The sequence below is a fragment of the Oryzias melastigma genome, linkage group LG5, assembly GCF_002922805.2.
Source record: "Oryzias melastigma strain HK-1 linkage group LG5, ASM292280v2, whole genome shotgun sequence".
In the NCBI taxonomy this organism is placed as follows: domain Eukaryota; kingdom Metazoa; phylum Chordata; class Actinopteri; order Beloniformes; family Adrianichthyidae; genus Oryzias; species Oryzias melastigma.
The window spans coordinates 31,679,749-31,687,413 of NC_050516.1; the positions used below are offsets into that span (position 1 = coordinate 31,679,749).

The 7,665-nt window shown below is 36.0% G+C and overlaps 1 long non-coding RNA gene across 1 annotated transcript in view; it reads left to right on the plus strand.

Annotated features, from left to right (window-relative positions):
- LOC112145629 overlaps window positions 1-874 on the plus strand; it is a 5,459-nt gene extending 4,585 nt beyond the window's left edge. The window contains exon 3 of the long non-coding RNA XR_002919105.2: window positions 472-874. This is a non-coding gene — a long non-coding RNA (uncharacterized LOC112145629). The remainder of the gene's footprint in view (window positions 1-471) is intronic.
- Window positions 875-7,665: the final 6,791 nt, after the last annotated feature.

Consider the following 7,665-nt stretch of genomic DNA (forward strand, 5'->3'; position numbering starts at 1 on the left):
AGGGGCTCCATATGATCCAGAGGAAATAAACAGTTTCCCTTAAAAAACAATAAAAACATATTTTGAAAATGTATTGTTTATCCTTCCCTGCATTGCTCATTTTTATAAATATATGCATTTTTTTCCATGAAAACTGTTTAATTCAACATCATTCTTCAGCGATTTCTCCTCCACCGCCTCTGGTAGGTCATCACATCCTGTAATCTGTCAGCCACTAATGTTCTGGTGATTTATCCTCACATTTTGGCACTGAGGACCGAAAGACATAATTTTGTCAAAACTGTTTTAATTTTAATGTGAGATGTTAGTTAGCTGAATTTATTTCTGCATGATGACAGCAATGGAAAACAATAAAACTCATCATAGGCTTTGGTGTTAGGAAAAAAACACGATAAATCTTGTTGCACTGCATCAATCATTTTCAGGTTTAAATAAAACAGAAATGTGTTTTGTCTTATTTTGCTCCCTCAGTGCATGAATCAGCGTCTACCAGCAGAATGACTGGGCAGAAATCATTTCCTGTTTCATGTTTGGCGTGAAAGTCGGTGGCCTAAAGGCGGCGGTGAAGCAGCGTCTGTCTGTGTGGTCTCGTCTTAAATGGAGAGGTGCAGTGAGAGGGTTCACACGGCCCAACCGGACGTCCCGTACACTTTAACTATACTACTTTAGAGGGATTTCTATTTGATTTTGTCTTAACTTCTATAAGACGAAACGTTCTGATAAATGGACGTTTTCTTGTTTGTAATGAGACTTTTTAACAACTGAGATAAATAAAAAACAAACACATTTAGGTCTTGAAAGTCTCCACGTGTTATCCATGTATTCCACGTGTCAAAGTCAAGACCCAAGATCCAGGTCTTTCCACGTAATTCTATCCGGTCCTCTATCTGTTATCCTGCACTTACTTCTAACTTAGATCATTTTGAAAAAAAAATATCTATTTATACAGAGTAAAACATTGAAGGTTATTTATGGTTTAAGTTGATTTATTCTGGAATAATATTCCTGCCATTTTACTATTCATAATTATGTTGAAGAGGAGAGGAATTTATGTTAAAGTTTTAAAAATGTGCATTCTGAAAGCTTTTTGAGGATTTTGACTTTACTAAGATTTTTTTGGCTATTTTAGAGTGTATCTAATAGTGTATTTTTAGGTTTTGGAGTTAGACTAATATTTTCAGGCTAGCTGTTTTGGCTAAATTAGGCTGTTATCAGTATATTAGGATATTTTGAAGTTTAGCTATTTTTTTTCAGCTATATGCTAGCCGATTTGGCTAACTTAAGTTTTTTTTTTCTTTTTTTAAGGTTGTTTAGTCTATTTTGGCATTAAGCTAATATTTTAGCTGGCTTACTTCAGCATTTTCAGCTATTAACTTCAGTATTTTCAGCTATCAGATTCAGCATTTTTAGCTTTTAACTTCAGCCTTTTCAGCTAACATCTTCAGTGTTTTCAGCTATTAGCCTCAGCACTTTCAGCCATCAGCTTCAGCATTTTCAGCTATCAGCTTCATCATTTTCAGCTATCAGCTTCAGCATTTTTTTAGCTATCAGCTTCAGCATTTTTTATCTATCAGCTTCAGCATTTTCAGGTATTAACTTCAGCATTTTCAGCTATCAGCTTCAGCATTTTTTTAGTTATCAGCTTCAGCATTTTTAGCTATCAGCTTCAGCGTTTTCAGCTATTAACTTCAGCGGTTTTAGCTATCAATTTCAGCATCTTCAGCTATTAGCACTAGCATCTACAGCATTCACACTAACATTATCACAGGTGTCGCTATATATCTAGTTCTTAATTATGTTAAAAAGTTGTGGTTTTAAAGTCTAAAAGTTTAGTTTTAGAGTGTTTAATAAATGTTTATCCTGTTCGACCCGCGTCCTGAGGTGTGTTTTGGATTTTGGCTCCTTGTGTGACTCAGTTTATAAAGGGATAGGCCTAAACAAGCATTTGCTTCCTCCTATCCCGTTTTCAAACATGTTAGTTGATTTCGGTTTGTGATTTTTTTTTCTTTACAAGTGGAGATCGTGTTTTTTTTTTCTTTGTTTTTTTGTTTTGTTTTGTTGTATGCTCTGTATATTTGTATCTTTTTTCTTCTTACATGTTTGAAATAAACCCACTTTATCATGAGTGTGTCCCCCCTGATTTATTCCATAATTTTATACTGTAACAACTTCACAATTTACTAGAAACAAATAAATCTTTATTCTCTCCAAATCGTATTTCCCTTTCTACCTAATTTTCATCTATAAAATGCTAAGTGACTGAATTCTATCTAAATATATAAAGGAGTTTTCTGCAATTTTAGCAAATATAATCATGGGAAAGATTCCCCGATTAGATAATTTTGCTGAATTTTGACGTGGATAACCATAATTCATCATCTAAATCTGATGTTTTCACAAGCATTTAGTTAATTTCTTTAATTGATACAATTCAAAAATAATGAATTTCTAATCTGAAGAATATTTTGATCAAACTCCATCCATCAATCCCCTGCACCGTTCTCCCTGTAATGGAGCTATTTTCAGGTGAGAGCAGAGCAAACCCGGGACAGGTCAGCGGGGTTAACCAAAATAATATTTGTTTTTTGTCATGATTTATGAGTATTGAGTGTTCAATTATTTATGTGTTTGCTCTGGAGGCACTGTTGCCCCTCCGATGTTTAGAGGGAAGACGGCTTTATTTGACAAGTGGATGAGAAATGCAATAACAGAAACGTATAGTGTCCCCCAGAATAAAGGATGGATGTCATTTCTACAAAAGCTGTATGAAACATGATGTCCGCACTTTGAATAAATGAGAATAACTTGTTGAAAGGCCGCTCAAAATGCCCTTTAATTTTGTTGCCCTCCGCGTTTTTCCACTAATGCTGAAGAAAGTGCCACATCATTATAAATCACTTCAGACTGCGATAACATCTGCTTGAAAATGCTTCCTTTGCTGCTCCCAGAACCAGCTTGCTGCTTCCAGGGACTTGGACGCCTTTCAAAGGACTCAGGAAATGGGCAATTTTACTTCTTTGCCTTCCACGTCTCTGTTTTGGAGACCCTTTTTTGGCTTGTCTGTCTCCTTCCTGCCATCTTTCCAGACCCTTGTGGTCTCCTTTCCTGTACTTTTTATCATAAAAAAGGTTGTGCACAAATACGAATCCAGAGTGAAGATTGCTGGATCCTCCAGGTGAAAAAGTCTTCTTTCTTCTCCTTTTAGGACAGCATTTTCCATGCATGTATAAATACCTAGAGGTGGATTGTTATGAAACAGTGCATGCCAAAAAGTGATTACTCGATCCCAAGAGTGTGATTGTCAGCAAATATTTATGACTGATACGGTTCTGTTGCCGGGAGCAGCTTGTAAGCCTGTGACTTTATTTGTAAATGTAGACGTTATCTCTGCAGATATTCGTTCCCTAAAACCGAGCTGTTGCCCATATGCTCCATGCAGATTTCAACAGCTTTATAATGTTGTTTTACTCCTGTTTGCAGGTGGTTTGGGATGTTCTATAGGTGAGGACATTTTCAGCTGTTTGTGTCGTTAAATGAGCAAAGCGGCTTTAGGAGCAGCTGAGTTTAAGTGTCCTACAGACATAACACCATAGCAGGAAAAATGACTGAAATTAAGAAAGGTTTTTGCATCTTTGAAACAATGCCTGAGTTAAGCTGATATTTGATTTAAAAAAATAAATGTAACAGTAAGCAGACGAGCTCAGGCAGTAAACCGAGTGGCAACAAAATCCTATTAAACTGCTGTTGATATAAGGGGGAGGAAAAAAAAGCAGGACTGCTCTTCTCGGAGACATGATCACTTCACAGACGCTGCTGTGAGGCATATGTGTTCTTTGATGGCTTTCTCCAGGAGCCAGCCTCTGAATATTCCAGCGCTGCAGGTACTGCTGCTCGTGGTAATTTATGCTCGACATCCCGGTTTGGCAGTCCTACTTCCTCTCTTAGAACATTCAAAGAGGTTGTGTTTGAGTCAACAGACAGAAAATATTCTGCCAAAGATGAACATGTCCACAGGAACAGGTGTTTTTCCAGAGAAAAGTGCTGATAAACATATATTTAATAATTAGAGATCATTACTCTCATAATTTTCCAAAATCCTTGAAAAATGTTTTCCTTTGAACCTTAAATGTTTTTTGTTTTTTTAGAAAAATGAACTAATTAGTGAAACAATATGGATTTAGGTCACAAAGATTTACAGCACTGGCTCTAATTAAGCTAAAACAAAAAGATTATAACTGAAAGACACTATAAAATTGGAGTGTTTACTGATCTACAAATAGCATTTGACACAATTTATCAGGATCTTCTGTTATCTAAATGATCTATATACGGGATTAGAGGCCTGTCATTCCAGTGGCTTAAATGTTATTTTAAGTTCCCCTCCAATGAAATCCTGTTTTTTGAGTTTATAACATGTATGTGTGGCATTTTTCTTTTGGAAGAAATGAATGATCTTCTTTCCATCAACAGCTCTGCTGCACATGCACTAAACCCTCATCTGTTCCTAGTGTGTCTAGTTCAGGTTCTGGAGAAGAGAAGATGGTATCTTCACATTGACTGCAGTCAAATGAGCCGCCGTTCACATTTCTGTGGTCAAATCAGCATCACTGGATTTTTGGTGTGAGTTTCATCCAATACTTACGGTAGCAGGACTGAGAACGCTGGAAAATCTCCACCAGACTCCACGGAGCTTCTTGATGTGACCACGGAAATGTGAACGGCGGCTCATTTGACCGCAGTTGGAAAGGATTGTAAATCAATGAAAGAGCATTTTGATGTTAGCTTTGATTATTTTATCAAGAACTCTGAGAAACCAATGATTGAATGTATTGATCACAGTCAATAAACATTGGAGAATTAGCTAAAAGAGTCTTTGGTGAACTGGAAGGAGAAAGAATCAGGATTTTGGAGGAAGTTCTGTCCATGAAGATCTTCACTTCCTCGTCCAGCTGACATCCGGATCAGAACCATACGGCTGGACATTACCCAGATTGATGGATGTTTTTATGTAGCAGCGGTGAAGATTTACGCTAGAGAGACACAGATATATCATAATCAGGCAAAGCTCCAAAAGCCACGCCCCCTCAGAGGAGATTTTGGAAACATAGGCTTCAGATCAACATGAAAAATGTATTTTTGAGACATTTAGGTTGTGGGATTTTGGTTAAAAACTTCATAATCAGAATTAAAACACTACTGGGATTTTTTTTTTTTTTTTATAAAAAAAAAAAGTAATATGTGGACTTTGACAAATAGACAGCAGTATGTGAAAGTAAATGGAGTAAATTCAAACCATCAAAAGGTAACTACTGGAGTTCCACATGGATCTGTCTTTAGTCCCCCACTTTTTTTTTTTGTTCATAAATGTTATCTGCAAAGTTTCCAAAAAATAATTAGGTTTCTGTTGTTTGAAGACGATACATCAATGTTCTACTCCTGAATAAATTGACCTGAACTAATGGTAGCGTTAAATGAAGAAATGGTCAAAGTGAAGAAATAGTTTTCTGAAAAGAAGTTATTTTTAAATTGGGAGAAAGCTAATTTTAGTAACTGCCAAACAAATGAAAATTTAACATTTAATATTGATCAAAGTAAGAGAAACAACATTTATTGGTGTTATCTTGGATGAAAAGTTCAAATGGAAATCTCAAATTAACTATATGAAAAAGAAAATTAGTGAAAATATTGGAATTCTTTAAAGAGTAAAGGATTTATTTAATTGTCAGTCCTTACGCATGTTACTGTTCTTTTGTTTTATTGTATTTTAGTTACCCTTAAACAAAAAATCTTCAACATATTGTATCTTTTTAACCATTAACACGATGAACATAATTCAGTAGATTCTGAAGGAAAAAAGCAGCTTCTGGAATTTCGTTGATCGTGTTAACAGAGTAAATCAAAGAACACTGTTATGCCTTTTTGTGAGGATAAAACCTAAAAATAAGAAATGTTAGCTTAATTTAAATGAAGAGGTTCTTCCAGGGAGCAGCTCACCTTTCAGTCTGGACCGTCTCTGATGGCGTCCAGTCTCTGACGCCTGGTCGGGTGTGAGGCAGAAGCGACCGTCGGAGGTCGTTGGAGGATACTGACTGATTTATATACTAATAAAACTCAAGAGAGCAATGACATTTGCCTGCTCCAGGAGGATTTCAATAAGCAATAAAGTGATTTTTTCCTCTAAAAATGACTTTTTCTATGAAATAGATTAGCAGACTGAAAGCTAAAAATGGATATTGGCTTCATAAAAAGTGGATTTTTCTGTGTTTTATAGACTTCTGACATTTGACTGTCATTATGTCATGAACGGCCACTTCTATAAATCTGCAGTCAAGTGTCCCAAAATGACCATAGAGTGAGTATAGGAAATTATTCTTTTTTTTTTTTTGAAGGAACCAGGATCACAACAAGTTCAATAGTTGATGCAATAAGGGAAAGAAAACATCAACCCTGTGTTTCTATGTTCAGAATGTTGTACATACAATTATTTCTCTGGCTTGTAAATGAAAAGTTTCCTTGGAGACAGCATTCAGTCTTCATCCTGCCAAATCCACGATCTGCCAGGAGGAAATCACAGGGGAGCAGTCACATAATCCCTCGTGTTAGGACTTTACAGCTGTCCTCAGTATCCTTGTGTGTTCTAGACTGTGATCTATCTCTGTTCTTACTCGGCTCCTTCATAAAGCTATATTCCCTCTACCCTGACAGATAACATTTGTATTAATAAACCCCAACACAGCCTTTAAGTTGTAACTTATTTTTTTATGAACAACGGTTTCCCTTTCTTCTTCTGAAATTAAAAACATAAGGATTAAACACACGATGCGTGTGAGAGACAGAATTCACAGACGCCTTCAGCTGCTCATAATTTAGTCTTTTTGACAGAGATCATGAATAATTTGAATGCCAACCCCACTATAGGACTGTGGAGTAATTATTATTCTCTTTCAGACTGTTTTAACTTTTCTTATTTTTTTTTTTTTAGAATTTAAACAAAGTAAGTGTGATAAACAGAGCTTGACATTTTTACAAAATAAAAAAACTGTCGTCCAGAATAAAAAATAGGAGAAAAACAAGAACATTTGTGTTTTGAAGATTACATCTGTGTTGAAACAATCTGTCTTTGATATGTCTTGCTTCATTAATTTTTGAAAATCTGTTTATTTTCTGGCTGTAGTCACTAAAAAGAAAAAAAAAAGGAAGACCCGCTCAGGACAACTGGTCTCCATCCCTGATGTGAAGATGCGATAGTTCCACTGCTTTCCAATGTCTTTCATTTATGCGAATGAGAAAGATGCTGACCCAAACCATCACTTTGTTCTACTAAAGTGGATGCGGGAAACTTGTTAGGACTTAAAAAGCGTCAAAATTCCCCTAAAAATTATATGTATAATACAAAATAATAAAATAAATAATTGAAATTTATATATATATATATATATATATATTAATTCATTTTTTTTACTATTTTGTATGTTTTTATTTCATATATATATATATATCTATATCCATCCATCCATCCATCTTCCTGACCGCTTCGTCCCTTTCGGGGTCGCGGGGGTGCCGGAGCCTATTCCGGCCACTGAAGGGCAAAGGCGGGGTACACCCTGGACAGGTCGCCAGTCTGTCGCAGGGCCTCAATCACACACCCATTCACTCTCACATTCA